Source organism: Athene noctua, chromosome 6, assembly GCF_965140245.1.
Source record: "Athene noctua chromosome 6, bAthNoc1.hap1.1, whole genome shotgun sequence".
Classification (NCBI taxonomy): Eukaryota; Metazoa; Chordata; class Aves; order Strigiformes; family Strigidae; genus Athene; species Athene noctua.
This window is the reverse complement of record NC_134042.1, coordinates 43,250,327-43,269,207: the sequence shown is the minus strand read 5'-3', so window position 1 is coordinate 43,269,207 and position 18,881 is coordinate 43,250,327.

Genomic DNA, 18,881 nt, shown 5'->3' with positions numbered 1-18,881 from the left:
TGCTGCTGCTGAGAAATCTAAACGTAGCCAGTGGAGTTTTGAAAACTGGATCTTTTTCTTCATTTAATTTTGCCTGCTTTGGCACCATCCTCATTTCTAACCCCCAGCAGTAGGCTTATAGCATCAGGGCTCTCTGCTGTTGTCTTTGGAGGCTTCTATAACAAACACCTGATTATTTTGAGAATGATGTTTCTTGAGGCAGGGGATGGGAAGGCTTAAACGTGATACTATGACCAGCCAAAACAGCAAGCCATGGAGTGACTGATTGAAATGCTCTAAAACCCAAATTCTTTTAAACCAAAAACAATTCCAAAGGGATTCAGTGTATTTGCAGATGTTATTCATATAGAAGGAGAGTCAAATAACCCACTAAGTCTGACTTACTGGCTTAGAGAGGATACACTAAGCTTTGCACTTTTATTTCTCTTGGTTTCTTGAGCTTGCAACCAGAACCAGGCAGTTTGCAGCAGTCAGCCAGCATGTTCAATCCAGCTCCTTCTTCTGTAGTTAAAATTGATAAAATTGCTCAAGAGTATGTAATGAAACCTTCTCTGTGTGGCCGTTCACCAACACTTCTGCAGAGGCATGAAGTACGTGTGGATGCTGGGTGGGTCTATGCGGCTGTGAGGATCGGGGAGGGTGCGTGCCGCGATGCGGGCTGGCACGGGCAGTGCCAACACCTCTGCTTTCCCAACTCCAGAATATCTGCCCCTGGCACAGAGCACCAGTGGTGAGCAGCGCTGCACGCAGGGTGAGCCCAGCCCTTTGCAGCAGTCGGACTAAAGATACACGTAGCAGCCACGGGCAGCAGTGGGGAAAGGAAAGAACAGACTTTCCAGACTCCTGGAAAGAAAAGCGTGAGTTGTTTTTCTCTCACGGTGTTTCAAATGGAGCAGCTTTTCCAGTTGTGTTTGGGATATGTCTTAGATGGCAGTTTTCTGATATCCTTAGATTTCACAAGTTTCCGATGTTCGGTGTTTCACCTTGGCTCCAGGGGAAAAAAAGAAACCTGCTCAGTTCTTTTGTCTTCCACATTTACATTTTTTTTTGTCTTCCTCCATTGCAACCCATCGAGTGAGCTCTTGTTTCAAAAAGTACAGGGGTAGAAAAGCTAGAGTTTGCGGTACTTTCATTCCCCTGTAACTTTTCCAAAGTTGGTGAAATGATGAGAAGTTAGAGACTCAAAATAAAAGCAGTCAGGAAAATGGGGGAAAACGAATCCCTCCCACTCCTCACCCTGGCATCTCCCCAGCATCTTTCATTTTATTTTGTTTAGCAATAACAACAGTAGGAAACAGAATTATTTATCAAGTAATCAAATGTCCTTTGTGAATGCTCAAAAAGGTGATATTTTCAGTTTATTTCCATAAGTATTGTGCTTTGTTGCTGTACATTCTCAGGGCTATTCAAAATGGGGGTTGTTTTTTGGGAGCACACATTTAGTTGAAAGAACACAAGAGTTGCCTGAGGCAAATTAATTTCAAATTCAGATGAAATAAGGTGAGAGAAGGGGAAAAATGGGAAAAAATAAAAATAAAAGCTTTGGAGAAAAACAGGTTGTGGTAGGCATGCTCCCAGCCACGAGGAGCTCAGCCTGAATATGGGAGACAAGGATTCACGAAGAAGTGTGGGAAGGCTCAGGTCTCCATGGACCATGCAGGTACACTTGCTCTTAGATATTATTCTGTCCATCAGACCATATACTTTCTACGATATCAGTAAAAACTGAAAGCATTTTCTTTGTTTGTGCCTTTCCCGAAGTTGTCAGCATCCCTCATTCCACCTCACAGTTGACCCATCGCGTGGCACAAGCTTTCCTTCCCAGCTGCTTTTACAGGTCATCTCGGGAATGTTACTGGAGCTCAGGGCTTAGGTTGTTGCCCTTCACATCAGGAGACCATATTATGCATTTCAGCATTTAAAAAGACAATTTTCACAGTTTCATTGCCTTGTGTATAATATATATTTATGAACTATGTGACCATATGATTTCTACCACTAAGATTCTAACCCTGTGGCAGACCTAAGGCTTAGTAGACTTACACACAGCAAGACTTAAATTCTTTCCTTTTAACATCAAATCATGCATTATCGTGTGATTTATTCAAAGGCTGCAGCATACAAAGTAAGAAGTGCCCATTGTTGCCAATAATATAATCACATGTGGACTTAATCCTGTAAACATGCACAAATAAAGTTACTTACATATCTAAGTCTTTGGTGCATGCAGCCATTTGAATAAACCCCTCAGTCTGAACGTGCATCTGTACAGTATTTAATGCGAAGGGTTTGAGCCAGCCTAGGGTCTTTGTGCTAAATATATAGTAATTATTATAATGAGGGTATTAATGATTTATTTGTGTGCTGTTCTTACATCTAGTGCCAAATATTATACAGAATGTGTATTTGGGAAGAATTTAGCCCTTCGTATTTTATATCTGTAATAATCCATGACTGAGTTGCTGGATTCCATCTCATTTGTATATGCCATATTTTTTTCCAGAACATCTGTTTAAACCCACACTGGATAGCTGCCAGATTAGTGGAAAGGATAGGGTATAAAGAAGACTTTTGTTTCCTCCGAGCAAGGAGAAAAAATAAGTTACAAGTCGGTGCATATTGCCGAGAAGAAGCAACTTTTTCTCTTCAGAAGCAGATGTCCTGTAGTGTTTGAAAATGAAATATTTTTGTGTCTCGCAGGCAAAGGTTCTGTGCTTCAACAATATTGATTGTCAGTTAGTACAGGCTGTCAGCCTGCCGTGGTTAACCTACCAGTTGTTGGAGAGACAATCATGAGCAATTAAGAATCACATTTCGCAGTTTCAAATGCATCCATATTGCCACTTTATTCAAAATCCTCTTTTTTTCGTGTTGGAAAGTACATTGGTGAGAGAGAAGGAGTTTTCTTTTTTCCCCCTGCCAACCATATTTTCATTGCTGGCCAAATTAAGAGAGATATATATTGCTCATAAACTTGCTGCAGTTTCTTGATTAAAATCTTACATGCAGCACTCCTTTCAACATCAGTCTATAATAATAAGGCAGGAGCACATTGCATTGCATGTCTTTGTGTTGTGCCTTAGATGCAAAGCACCAGGGAAGCATCAGAGAAAGATTCAGCTGCAGAACAAGCAGTAGCACAATGAGGAAAGGACCGTTCTTCTTCATGAGGATGGACCGTTGTGATTTGAAATGGAGAAAAGGATAGGAAGATTAAAACCAAGAAGATCTGTAGACTTAGCAGCTGAAGTTACAATGGTGCTGGGTATGCAGCCATTATGGGAATGGCTGGTAGAAGCAGGGTAGCAAAGTGCTGAAATCAACCTGTCATGCCAAGAAGAACAGCCCACATGAGATGCTACACAACCCCAAAATCAGCAGTGTCTGAAAAGCTTGTGGCTCTTGTCACCCCTCTGCCAAGCACCCTTCAAGGCTTTGGCATCTGGCGGCCTTTTAGAGGGAAATACCAGAGACTCTGGGCCTGGGCACTCTCTTACCATAACTGAATGTGTTACAAAGCCTGTGGCAGGCACTATACGCATTATGTTGTGGCAAACTGTGTGCGTACCATCACCTTGGCTGGTGGTTTCGGTCCAAACACCTGGGAATGATCTCAACTGCATGAGCCAACGTGGCTTAGGACTTTAGGCAAAGACAAATCCAGAACTTTTCCAAACCAAATAATTTCCTAAACGCAATGAAAATCCATCAGTTCTTCCAAGAGATCACATCACTTATGGCCTCAGAAGAGATTTCTGACCATGAGATGACTCTCTCCATGGGGCTTCTCAGCATCCTGAACCTCAGAAGCCCTTCCCATGCCTCTGCTACCCACCTCTTGTGAAATCCATGTGTGGTCTGGATCCATAATGCTCAGGGGAATGGGACCAGGAGGTTTCACTTGTGGGAATATGCCCTTTGCAGAACACATGAGGTTCTGCCTTACACACAGGAGAGGCAAGTAAATGTCAAGTCCTGAGCAAAACCATATACATCATTCAGATATTGTCAAGAGCAACTAGTAGAAAATGTCAGCACACACTTCATAATAAAGAAGATCAGAAAAACAAGTTGTCTTTGAACCTGTCTATGGAAAGGGTCTCTTTCATACCTCACTTTCCCCTCCATCCCCTCATCATTACAAAAACCCCCAAACCCTGAGCAACATCAAAACAGACTAAGCCAGCCATTCACTGAGGTGAGCCCACAGTGCTGCCTTGGCATTGCAGCACTGATGGATTAATCAAGAGAAATGTTCATGATTTAGGATCTCAGCAAAGTATTTCAGAAATGATCAACTGCTGATGTGGAAGTCCCAGACACAACTATCAACAATTTGGGGTAGCAGTACTAGCAAATGAAAGGTGCTGAAAATGGGGAATTGTAAGAAAAAAGGGAAATTATGTAGCTGAATAATACTGAGAAATCATCTCCCCCACACAAAAGTACACAGGTTCTGATACCAAGACTGGTATGAGTATAAAAGTGAAGAGTTTCAACTTTAGTGAGACTTTGTCAATTCAAAACTTAGATTAAAGGGATTTCTGTGCAGTTGCTCTCTCTGACCATATTCACCTCTCCTCTGTACAAAACACAAGTTTGTGGTTTCACAATCACATTTTCCTATTTTTAAAACATGTTTTCTCTGCTGTCTTGCTTTGCAAAAAAGGCACTGAAACTGCAAGAGAAACTGTCTCAATGGAGGAAACTGAAATGGCTTCGTGTATGACATGTGAACAATGGAACAAAGTAAACACCAGCAAAAATAGAAAGCAGTGCTTTATTTTCTCTCTGATCTTTCATTTTTAGGGGATATTTGTGATGATGGAGAACTTCCAACATTTCAGGCAAATGGGAAATTTTTAAACAGCTGATGTAAGAGAGAGTTTAGGTGTTAGCATGCGATGAAACAGTATCTTATGCTACTGACAGCAGGATACAAAGGTTTCTTGTATTTAGGACTGTCGCTGAAACTAGCAAGAACCATGGATAAATGTCTAAATGGACTGCAGATCTTTGCATCACACTCAATAACTAAATGCTCTGTCTCTTTGATTATTCTGGGATTAAACATTCAAGGAAACTGAACGTGATTCTCCCCCCTCCCCTATGTTTGCCTTTGAGTTGAGGAAAAGTTTTCGATCAAGCAATCCAAGCTGTGGAAAATGTCAAGTACCCTGAGCACCTGACTATGATTTATGATCCCCAAAATCTTGATCCTGATAGCAGAGATGAGAAACTTGGATCTGTACTGAGAAAATGACTTAGTCTTATGCTCACCTCGATCAAACTGTTGACACTGACATTAAGCAAACATACTAGGGTGTAATTACATTTTACATGGATCTATGAAATATTCATGTAATAATAATGAGTACACACATGCAATCATACAACGTCATCATCATAAGCTGTGGTAAAATACATACGATATTTGCAATGCTTATACCTTGTTCATATAAATAAATATTCATTAGAACTGAAACTAATTACTGCATGGTCGATGACAGCTGAGAATATTAAGCACCGCTACTGAATTATGCCTTCAAAGGCAATTTTGAAATGACATTCATTTTCAAGTTATGGGTCAGTTTATTTGTCCAGCTATGATAATATTTTTTTTCCAGTGGAAAGAATAATGTTTATACTAATTGTCATGAGAATGTCTAAGCATTTTCTGTGACTAGTAATCAAATTAGGGAGCTATGAGTGTCTGTAAGTACACCGATGTTAGTCTATTTTCATATTTAAAATTGGCCTTTCCCACAGCTCATTCAAGTTTATGTTCTAGCCACATGTCCCACAGATAAATAAACAGATGCTCTATATAAAGAGTTAGATCATATTCTGAATGAGTGAGGAACATATGTCATCATTAAGGGAAGCTTCAGTGCCAACGCTGGCATTAAGGTAGAGGAAAGAAAACAAGGAAGAACTTGAAATAGAGCAACATAATCCCAAGGAAGTTGTCAAAACCAGAAGAGAGGTTATTTGCACTAGAGTTGGCAAGAAAATGTTGTTCGACAGTTTTTGCTGAGAAACAAAAGAATAGCAAGAGGAATTTTTGATTTTTAATTAAAAAATATCCTCCGTTGTTGGTAGCTTTGGGCTAAAACCAAAAATGATGGGTTTTGTTACCTCAACATTCCAAACCTCTAAGTTTTGTTTGAACAGAACTTTTTGCGAGGGATTAAAGTGCCCAGTTTTCCAACAAGCACAATAACAAAATGAATAAAACTGAAATTTCCCAAGAATATTTCTCTTTGTTGGAAATCTAATTTTTTTTTTCAGTAAGAAATTTCCATGGAAATTTTTTTTCACATGCCACTGATGAAAGGAGGATATCCAGATATAGCCGATAATAGATCTTTACTGTCTGAATGCAACTAGATGACATTGTTTTTATTGTTACTATTGTGTTGTGTGCTTCATAAATAGAGACTGGAAAGACAGTTCATGCCCAAGAGATCATTGTAATCTAAATATAAGTCTAGAGTCTTTATTTATAAAATGTACAGAATCAGGGGTTTTTAATTGCATGCAGAAATATTGTTCAGAGAAAAATACTGTGCACACATAAAAAGAATTTTAGTTCCCAGGTTTTGGGAAAATTATAAGTGAAAAATCATGCTATAAGTAAAAAAAAAAATAAAAGAAAAAGTTATCTGCAAATGCCTCATGAATTGATCTGCAAACTGATCATAGCAAATGAGCAGAGGGCTAATACAGAAAAACCTGGAAAAGACCAAAGAGCTCCCTGAAGTACCAGAAGAGGGAGGGGAGTCTGTGATGGGCAGAGGAGATATCACTGATGCAATTAAAGGGTATATGTAGGATATTATTTCAGAGGACAGTTGATTTCCTAAATCACAGACTTCCTAAGATGCAACTGAAGGTGCAGTAAATAATAACGCACACAGCACTGGAAGGACAAAACTGCTGTTACACCCATTTTTCTCGTTGAATTCCCTAAAAAAAGGTTTATTTCTTGGACAAAATCCACAAGAACTGGGGGATCCAAGGGTGGGAAGGGAGAGACTGTCTCGAGGAAGGGAAAAGACCCATTCCCCTGCTATCAGTGTAGCGCGGTGTGATCAGGAAATCAGGGGCCAGGCTGGGGAGCCTCTGGCCTGTGGTATACAGGGGAGGTGGGATGTTCTGCATCTGCACATCATGCACCAGCTCCAGAGGAAGTTGCTGGACTTACCAAGCTGTTTTTGGCTGCTGGTTGCGTCGGTCACTGGCACTGTGTAAAGATTTGGCAGTACGCAGCCGGATCTGTGTGAGACTTGGCTGCCTGCACCATCTTTTTATGCACTTAATTTGAGAAATGAGTACATGACTGAAATTTCTGATGGCCTGATGCAACAGAAAACATCCAGTGCTGTGTAAGCTGAAAATCTCCCGTAAAGCCCCAGATCCAGGTGTAGTCCCATTTGAAGGAAATGTCCACCTGGCACTCCGGATTTAGAAAGTAACCTTTACTGGGGAAGTTGTTGGAAGGGTTTCTGGAACAGGACCATTCACACCAACAAGCTTCGGGCTATTTCTTGTCCACAGTTGTGCAACTGCCCTTCCACCCAGGTCTTCAGAACTGCCACTAAATGAGTTCCACACCAGCCAGCCCCTGCCAAAGAGTCCCAAATATTTGGGAGTGAGGGAAAGGGGCAGCCTGGTCTAGGGTGATCACTTAGGTTGTCTTTTCCCAGTCCATCACCACTTTGGGGTCTCTTGGATGGGCAGATCTTCTGAGGTTGACTGGAAGGAGAGCAGAGCTGTAGTTTGCTGAATGCAGTCAGTGGGTGCTGGCAGCCAGTCGGCAATCGGGTACGTTCCTACCTCGTTCCAGCTATTTCATTTATGTGACAGTTTGTGAGAAACATCTGGCACAGCATCTGACTGACATGTCTCCAGCTACAGAAAGCTGAGAAAAATCAAAGCAACCACCAGGGATAACAAAATGCATTTTTATGCATCTTAAGCCTCATTCTTTTCTTGCAGCCATGAGACCTGAGCCAGGGGTAATTCAGCTAAAATCAGTGGACAGGCTAAAGATAGCATGAACTTTGGATAAAGTGTTCCTGCCTGATGAGACAATCCCTGAACCAGGCCATCCAGGTTCCCCTACTTGCACCATCACTGATTTTGTGTATGACCCTGGCCAAGTAATTTTTCTTTCCCTCACCTCAGTTTCTCTCTCTAAATGAGGGAAACAAGAGACTGCTTTGGTCACACATGTTGATATCTGCCCATGCATCTAGAAGAGTTAAATGTAATTATACCTGTTCTGGCTCCATCAATGATCGTATGTAAGTTTTGGTGGTTATCCAACAGCCAAAGGTAAAACGGAATGAAGAGCTGGAAGATGAAATGTTTTCAGTTCAGCCTGAATGTGTAGAGTATATTTTTAGTGCAGATGAAGAACCACTGCAATGGCTTACCAGTGACCATGGCGGATTCTCCACAGAGAATATCTATAGGTGGTCTGGGAGTTTTTCTGACATTAAAGACAGAGGTTCTAGAGGAATAGAAATGTGTTTAAACATTTGGCTTTCCTTTATCCAACAGCTGATGTCCTCGCTACCACAAATTAAAGACAGTATTATTATGTGAGGGAAACCCAGGTCTCTACAGGGCTCAGATGCACGATGCAGTTACTGTGAGTGAACAAGCTACCTCATGTCAGCTGAGATGTGGTAACTCTGGGTACTTGCTCCTACAAGCAATAACAATAGCTCCCTACAGCAACTGTGCGCTATTTCAGTTTTGCTTTCCCCACCACAAGAAGTGCCATTCCATTGCCTTCACAAGAGACGAAGCATGCACACAGTAGTAACAGTTGCCCAGCTCAGTTGGGCTGACAAGCACTAGCTTGTCAAATGGCAGTAACTCGATCAAATGTCTGAGCGCTAATATTGAAACTCCACTGAAAATAGGAATAACCTCTTCGGAGATGTGTTCATTCTTAAGACGTCGTAAAAGTGGATGTGGTTGTATGGTGGCAAAGTTCAAACAGGTAGCCCACAATCTTCTCCCCAGGTTTCAGTCAAGCTTTCCAGCTCTGTAACCAGTCCCTGCTGCTGCTATCCAAAGTCATGGCTTAAAATATGCTCTGCTGTTGGAATACAGCAGAACATCCCTCCTCCCACATCCAGCCCCCATACAGAATGATCTAAATGCAAAAGATATGACAAAAAGGGTGGTTTTGGAAATAATTAGGTCAATTAGAATGTAACAAGGAGAGTGGTCTAGACATAGGTGGCATTTAAATTAGCAACAAACTGCTCCATTTGGGTTCTTTAGTTCAGTCACCTATTTAATCATCAATTCATCTATGTGAATTCCTAGCAAATTAGAGAATTTGCTAATTTAACGTACCCTGAAGGTGGTGAGTAAATTATGTATCAATGTCACTGATGCCTGCTCTGTCTAAAGTGTAAGAGAAATGCAATCAGGCTCTTCAGAGAGGGGCTTTGGTGTCACAGGCTCTCCAGAGATCACACAAAATGCCGCATTTTAGAAAGGCCTGTAAGGTTAAAAAAGACACTTTGGTTCTGCATTAGCCAATCTGAATTTTGTTTCCTCACCCAAACCTGAAGCCCATGGACAAAGCTGCCGATAAAAGAGAGGGAACTGAAATAAATTTCATTCTCAACATGTCCTGTACTCCAGAATGGCAGGTGGCCATTTTTGAAGCCAAAGGTAACGAACAATAATCACTTTTATAACTGATACAGTATAAGCAGATTAAAGTGGGAAATGATACAAGAAACCATAGTGTCCTCTTACATGATAGGCTAAGAAACCACCTTGTGGCTTGTACAGCACTTCTCCCAGGCCATACAAGATGTGATCAGTCTCTCCTAGTGGAGCTAACCCTTACCTGGGTGAAACTGGCCCCTGTGGAAAGCCTGCATAAGAGTTATCCATCACTCAGGTCGCTCCTCTAATTGCAAGGGGCACATAAAAAACCCATATGTTCTGGCTTTATAATTGATGCCCTGCCAGAAGCCAAAGTGTCCTTCCTCCAGGGCTCAAATGTGATCCTCTCACATCCTTCTTCAGGACTGTCATGGACTTCAGTGAGACCAAAATCCAGTTCTGAAGAAAACAAGTGTTTGGTGCATCTCTGAAAGCGATGTTTGCAGAAAACATGGGTGGGGAGGGAATGGAAGATGAGGAAGTTGGGGGGGGAACAAATGTGGGAGAAAAACAAAACTGGAATTTTTGAAAAGTCTAATTTTATGCTGCACAACCTGCATGTTTTACCCTCTTTCCTGTTCACTTTTATTTTAGATTCAGCAATTTGAGGAAGCCCCTACTGTGTAGTCAGTAACAGATTGAGGATTCAATCTTGGGCCCTGCCTAGAGCAAAAAAAGATTATACTATTTGTCACACACAGTAGCTCTGCTTAAACATCCCCTAGAAAAGGGCATGCTCCTGTCTGGTCAGACCAGGCTGACAGTCCCAGAGATCCTTTCAGGTATGATGGAAGGAGTGGTACCTCTACAGGTAAGAGGCAGCATCGTTCCAGTGCGAGGTGCGTTTTGTCAGCACACCGTCATCTGCAGGGGTTTCTGAGAGATTACGTGGTGACTTGAAAACAGGCCTACTGTCAAAGAGTTCAGATGCTTCTTGAGTGGTATTCAAATGCCTAGAGATATAGGGATGGGTGCAGCCTTGGCAAGATTTTGAAAGCAAGATAAGGAGAAATGAATAATTAGGCATCTGACTGGAGCTGAAAATTAACATCTCTCCTCAGGATTGGTGAACTGCTTTGGCTAAAATAAGATGCAATTTGAATCTTTGCCAGTTGCCTGTATTAAACTGAACCCTTTTTTTTTTTTTTCTCTTAAGATCAGAGATTGCTTTGTTCAGTGTTGGAGCACGTCAGAAATTCTTCTGTGATCCTTGGAAGTCTAAATGGGGGGAGTGGAGAAGAAGGAGTTACCATATTGCTGCATTTGGCACCAGGTGCAACCAAGTGAATGCTGCCTCCGGGTCTGGGTCTGTGATTCAGCAGGGATTTTGATAAATTAAAGAGGCTGCATAGATGCAGGTAGCCACCTTGCTACCTCTCCATGCCTGTGTTAGGACATTTAGCTCTGTCAAATATAAACTCCAAAGAGAGGGTGCCTCTGCTCACCCCGGGGCTGGCTGTTTTCAGAGAGGTTTGCCCTTCAGCTCAGGACGTTGCACAGAAACCAGCTTTCTTCCATAGCCACTTGCTGGCTTTAAAATCACTTGCTCCCTTCCCAGATGGGCCTGATAATGGTAGGGATCTTGCTGGCCCCAGGCCCTTGGGATTGTAAAAGGGTGCAGTCACCACCGCTGCTGCCTACAGCAGAGCCAGGAGAGGGGTTACAAAAAACCCTCCCTTTGACTTCAGCAGAAAGTGAGATTATTTGGGCAATAAATTAATACAGCAAGTATAGGCTAATGTGGCCAGATCTGAAAATAAAGACAATTTTACCATTCCTTTACAGTGCCTAATTGAAAAATTTGGTCACATGGCAGGAAAGAAGGTTACTGAAGAGAGCTCTTTTAACAGAAGCTCATTCGTATTTTAAACTGGTCACATGCCTTTTCATTTGTGTCTTCTCTGATGTGAGTCTCCTCTTCCTTCATCTTTATTTACATTGATCTGTTTTCATATTTTACTTTGAATTGCAAGCAGACTTTTCTCTATTAGTCAGTTTGAAGGGGTGGCAGAGTCATCCCCACTCAATTCCTGTTTGCCCTGTGTCCAAGATGAATCAGTTTTCCTAGTGAAAGAACATTGTGGCAATCGCATTGACACGATGCATTTTATGCTGACTGGTCAAGATCAATTCTAGAAACAAACTGTAGCACACAAGTGTTTCTACTCTTCCATTTGTCTCTGCAGTCAGGCACACGTCAAATACATTCCACGTCACATCGCAGACCAGAACAAAAGGCTTGCATCTAAAAATGGTGGGACTCATAGCTAACATTATCAGAAGTGTTGCACAGTTATGCCAGTGTAGCAAGACACAGATTTCTATCAGAGAAACATATATCATGCTCAGAAGGATAGCAGCATTTGTAAAAGCATGCAGTACATAATGAGGAAAATTTCATCATGCAGAGCAAGAAAACGTGTCAGCAGCTACAAAGCAATAGATACAATTCATACCTGAGAATAATTTGATCTTCAGTTTTCCTCCACACTACTCACTATGTCCAAACATCTTGTACAAGCTATTGACGGGCAGAAATTGTCAGGGAGTTATGGCTTTTTAAGATCTGACTTTCTCAGCAGTTGCAAATGCAAGAGCAGAATGCTGATTAGCTCTAAGATGACATGCATAAAAAAAAGGACCCCAAGAATATAATAATTCAAGGCTACTTAAAATGAAATGTGTTTTTGTAAACATTACGCAAATAGTGATTTGGGGAATCTGAGCCCCGAGCCGAAAGCCAGGCTGAATGCGTTTCCAGGGAATGTGCAGTTAGTACCTTGACCGTGATAAGATTACAATGAGCGTTTTCGACTATTGCTAACTATAAACAGAAATTTGAGCTGTGTGGGTCAATGTGGTGACTCAGCAATCAAAGTTACTTCAATCTGCTGCAGTCAGAGGACTGCAGTTTGGTTTCCAGCACCACGTTTAGGATTTCCAGGGGGAACAGGAGATGAGTCAGGGAATTAGAGCAACCTTGCATTACTTAACTAGTGCTTGTGGCTTGATCAATGGCACTGGGAAGGCTCTGCTGTAGGGAACCCCTGCAACAGTGTCGCAGTGTGCTCGCTGTTACAGAGCGCTGTGGAGGCTGCCAGTGCTGTCAGATGTGGGGGGGAAATAGGGGAGAGGAGAAAAAAATATACGGTCAGCAAATAATGTGAGAATTTACTGTAGAATCACATGGCAGGTAATATTTACCTTATTGTGCATGAACTGATGCATACTGTATCTCAGCTGTCATGCAGGTAGACACAAAATTTTATATCCCACGGCTCAAAAATACTGCTATTTTCAAGGTATGGCCAGCACCAGTAAACTGGAACGCACACAAAACCCACAACGTCCCTAGAGCAGGAGTATGTCCTCCCCGGTCAGCTGAAACGTCAGGCAGATAATTAACAAATGCCTGGATAAAATGAGCAAGGTCTTGTTTATCAATCAACATACTAATAATTAGTTTGTATGTCAATTTTAATTGAAGTGATTTGTATTAATAATGGTCGTCTGTGCAAGTTGCATGGCATACCTGCAGGGATCTGTGCTTGTTCCCAGGCTTAACTTTTGGCAAATATTCTAACCTAGGAAATATCTTCATAATTTCAAAATACTAATTTTCTGAGAGATAACTAGCTGTGTAACTGTTGGCTATTTATTAATAGAACCTATACTTGGAAAACCATCACGTAACAACTACATCTGAAATAAAAAGAGAGTAAGTGTTATGTAAGAAACTGTCTAGCTGAAGGCATGTCATAAAAAAGCTCCAATGACACACATAAGGGGGGTAACATTATTTGCAAATTATAATAATAGCTTTCCACATCTGTTCTCATGAAGAGGGAAAGCTGTGTGGCTGCTGTTATTTTATTTAAGGTTTGAATCCATCCATGTTGCTTTACATTTTGTAAAGTATCTATCACTCTCTTCATTTTACCTTTTCTTACTTTGTTAAAGGCAATGCTGTAGCCCAGGTTACTACGGGGTTGTCATCATCCCAGGATCATGCTGAGCCTCTTCTGGAACTGAATTGTCCCAGGTGTGCTTTCAATATAAAAATGACTCTATGAGGACAAATATTAGGGCAATCACAGCTGTTTCTGTGCTACTGAACATGATTGTTATTTTATCACTTATAGGATTGCTAGAGCTCCCTAGTGCTGTGCCGTGTCCTGGCACCTCACAAGAGGCAACGTCTGCCCCAAAGAACCTATAATCAAAAACCAGAGAAGGGGCTGGGGGAAGGGAATTAATCAATGATTGACTTTCTCAGCATTAAATACAGGAGTGTCTGAGGTATGGAGATTCAATGACTTGGCTAGGTTATGCAGAGAGCCTATAAAAGAATTGGGAATTCAGAGTAGCCCTCTTCCATCTAAATTCAGACATGTTGAGTCATCAGTCAATAACAAGACCGATTTCCATGGCAGTAGCGTTTGGAGGCTTTAATCAGGTTTCATGTCCTATTATGCTGGGTACTGTGTAAATATAGAGTAACAGATACTCTCTGCAGGCATGTCCTTAAACAGATCCACGCTGATTTCAGTGGAACTTTACACGTCCAGAAGGATACCCTGGGTAGATCTGATTTTCTAAATAGGATGAGGTGGGAATAAAACCTGCAGGATTTATGGGGAACAGATTATAGGTAATAGGATCACAGGGGTGCCTGCCTAAGGCAGCGTAGCAACTTTGTTGATCACTTGTTTTATTTTGGAAGAGGGTAAATGAACAAGGGAAAATCATAAACTTTTTCAGTGGGAGTCTGGTACCTGTATGCTTTGAAGTGTCTGAGTACTGGTGTTTTATTGAATTGCAAAGTTTTCCTGCACAAGAATAAATCAAACCCACTTAAAACAATTGCAGCAAAGTGCTCTTCCATTCTTTCACATAAATACTCTTCGCTAACTTAAAAGGTGGGACGGTGAAAGGTAAATGGAAAATAAAGATGCTATAATGGGAAGAACCGTGAGCACACTTTGAGGACATCTGCTGAGATGTTATCGGGGGCAAAGAAGCCCTGCCCATTCAGTGACATCATTTTCTACAACTTCCAGCCTGTCCTGGCAGGCTCAGGGGCTGCAGCGGGAACGCTGTGTGAGAGCCAGGCTGGATGCGGCAGAAAAATACAGTGGGTCTGATTCCCTCCAGGCTGGCAACGAGTATCTGGCTGAGGAGCAGCCAGTTCTCCAGCCTAATGCAGATGACAAGCCTGAGGACAGTGAAGACTGCAAGGCAGGTCAACAGGTTGATTTCTTCTGGAGTTGCCTTTATTATTTTAATATTCAGTGTGTATGTTAGACAAGCACCAAGAAGTTCCTGCAGAGCCCGTGCTCGGCACTGGACATGGACATGCCGAGAGGTAGGTCCTGCCCCATGCAGCCCCGCAGGGGTGGCCCTGTAATGCACAGGGTCTTCGTGAACCCAACTTAATGCGTGAACTAATCTGTTCAAGGCTGGGTTGGGAAGTTCAGCAGACAGGCAATATTTGTCAACTTGAGGGCCAAGAAAACTGATGTTATGTGCTGAGTATGGTGAGAGGTGGGGTGGGGAGGGCAACCAAATAGGTGCTTGTTACATCAGCATGCATGCAGGGCTTTTTAGCCTGAATTTTGCAGTGTTTGAACATGTGCCTGATTCTTCTTCCTAATAACTTCTCAACTTCCAGATACCATCAGCTCATGTGGCAACAAGGTTTTCAATGCCCGTGTCTATATTATCACGTTTGAAACAGGAGTGTGCTTTTGAAGCAAATCCACTGATCATACCAATTTACTGTGCTCCAGTTTGTATCACGGTCCAGTCTGGGAATGCATGAGGTGGGCTCCCTTCCAGTGAACCCAAAGCAGTGACATCCTCCAGACCAGTTCACGTGAACTCTGGTCACCACTGGGCATGCAGTCCATGGGACCTCGTCACAGCTAGCCCAAAGCACCCCCACTTCACTGAAACACCTTCAGTTGAGGAACACCAACTGAATCACTCCAGAAAACCACTCCTCCAGGGCACAGCTGCTCACTCCAAGTGCATCTCAGCTTGCTGCTGACAGGAAGCTTCAGGCTGGGGGGAGAGGAAGAGGGTTCAGCCTTGGAGAGGAGCCCTGCCCCTCAAAGCAGGATGATCATAACTCACTCTGGCCACAGGGTGCAACAGCCACAAACCTATCTGTAGGCACAACTAACAAAACTAGCATAGGTATAGCCAAAGGCTAGTAAAAGCACTTGAAAGCTTAGTGACAATAAGAAGTCAAGCAGAAAAGGAGACCTTGGAGATTTCACTGAGGGCAAGCGGTAGCATGAGCTCAAACCTCATTAGACATCAAAGAACTACAGGAGAGAAATGCTCAAGCAGCAGAAAAAACCTTTATATATTTTTAAATATATAAAAAATATTTATATAATATATAAATTATTACTGGGGCTCTCCGTTCATAGGAGTGCTTCTTGTATTATAAATAAAGCAGAAACTCCTCTCTCTCACTGCTCCATAAGCCATTGTGTTCTTGGTTGGTGTCTGGTCAGCATGACTGCCAGAAACAAGCAGCAGGGCTCTGAGGTAAAGAGAGCACCAAAAATACAAATTTATCCTTTCTGTCTTTTCCTGCTTTTATTCATGGTAGTGTCACCTCTTTTACATACGAGGTGTGAATACAGATATTACTAAATGCAAATTTATGGCTGCAGTAGCCAGAGGGTCAGACCAGAATGATGCTGAAATGGCCACTTCTGCTCTTACAAGTTCCCAAATGATACGATTTTGAGGAGGTGAATCAAAGGGTAGCAGATTTTCACGTGCATGCAGATGCCATTAAAAATGCACCAAAGAGATGAAAAGCAATCCCTTCTCTTCTAGCATTAATAGATAAATAGGAAAAAACCCCCGCTAGTCCACTGGATAAATGTCATACATATATAGATTCTAAAGGATCTAGGAAGCCCCTGTCACCATAATACCTAAAACCTTAACAGCTTGATTACAGCTCTTGTTCTCTAGGAAACTGCAAATGTCATGAGGAAGCCTGACCTGCTTGCGCTGGCTTCACCTGGAGCTCCACACAGCTGGAACCAGTGCTCCAAGAACCCATTGCTGCACCGGTGCCCACATCCAGCAGCGTGGCTGATGCTCCTTGCACATGTCCATGTGAGGATCTGCAGGGGTAATCAAGCACTGAAACTGCACCCAAGTTAATATGCTCACATTGGGCTTAACTCCATAATTTTAGGTGAAGAGCATAGTCAGCTTTGGGGGTGTCAGAGTTGGGAATGCAACCAGAACCTGAAAAGTTTTTACTTTTCTTTTAATGCATGTCTATAACTTCAGTATTTCAGCCTCAGAGGACCTGCCTTTCTGACTATAGTTAAGATCATGTTTCCTCACACAGATCATAGGAATTTCAGCATTTTCAGGTATCTTCCCAGAACTAAGAACTCATGACATGTTACTTTATAAGCAAAGGGGAAAAGCAGTGGTTTGTAGCAGATTTCAATCCCTTCAGATCAAAGACCATGTCTTCTGATGTGTCTCTACAGCACCTGATGGTGCCTGGTCCAGGCTGGGACTTGTGGTTATTACTGTAACAACAAAAGCAGCTGTGGCGGTCTATGGGACAGAACTGATATATTTGCTATTTTTGTACATTCTATATCTAACCAGTGAATTCTATACACAAACCAATTCGGTTCCTGTTTATATACCATATGCCCAGAGCATGTTTGCTGCCCTTGTCACGGCTATCGCTATTCCTGGTGAAGAGGACTGTACCGCTCTCACAATGGAGTTTGTCAACAGCTTCCGTGACCCAGCCAGAACAGGAACAGAAGCTCAAACAAACCTAGGTCTCCCAGGGCTTTTAGCGAGCCATTGGGAAGAGCTCCCAAAGATGCTTCAGCAAACGGGCATCATCCAGTTCACTGCTCTTCATGCTACCAGTTTAGCTGACACTAAGTCTTGTTGGAAATTCATCAAAGTACAAACTAAATCATACATGTATTTATTCACAAGATTCATTTCTAAAAAGCAAAACTACAATATTTCAGTACGACTATATTGTTTTCCAGATAGCCTGCTGTTGTTTTGCTATTGAGAAATATACCTTCAAACATGGGATTTGTTCGGTTTTAGAGGCACAACTATGTTTATTATATTTGGCACCGTGAAATGCACTTTTAATTTGTATTTTTATTGAGAGATTTTTGTCTGAGACCAAACCTGAGTTGTTTGTTTAAAAGCTGATAATGCCTAGACTGAGATACTAGCTCAGTAATTCTAATAGCATGTCATATAGTCTCTTCCTTTGAGTACAGCCCACTTTTTAAAAACAGAGGAACAAATTCACCGTTGGCACATTAAAGTGCTGTCATTACTTGCAGTCAAGGAACAGAACTTGTTCTACTGGGGGCTAACTCAATAATTCCACTTTATCTTACCATGCTAGTCTTTCTTCTTATGCCTGACTGGATAAAAAACATTTTTATCCAAAGCTGCATAATTTCAATGTTTTAAAATAACGTTTAAAAGTCACATTGAATTATATGTTACCTGTATTTGTGTTAAAAATGTATGAGAACAGGAGTGCCTGCTCTTCTGGTGTGGCATTGATACACCATCTGTCAATCAAACATTCTTTGCCACTAACTCCTATGTTCACAATTTTCAGATAATCCTGAAGCACTTAATAAACTAGAGTCTACATAGGTGAAATTTGAGGAAGCGCTCAGGGAAATCTAGGGACTTCCCTGAAAATTAGGGTTTATAGACTATAATCCCACTGATGATAACTGAGTGATAAAACGCACTTTGTTTGCATTTATAACAATTCTTGAGTGATTTCATTGTTCTCGAAGAAAAAAAAAAGATGCTTTTGTTCATTGTTGACACAAAGTCACTCTTGTTGCAGACCAGGCACTTCCTACTTTACCTGGGTATTTTTATCCACAGTACTTTGCTGTGTTTGAGAGATAAGCCCTTACTCCAGACTCTGAATTGCACTTCCCCCTCAAATTTGGGGAATGGCAGATTCAGATCAAGATTCAACCTTTCTAGTTTGGGCCTGTCTTTCATCATGGTAAATCAAGAGTCGGCAAATCTAAACAATCTGTTCGTGTTGAAATTTTGGGGTTTTTTAATTGTACTTCCTTTTTAGCAAACAACAGAGGTTTATTTTCTTTTCTTCAGGA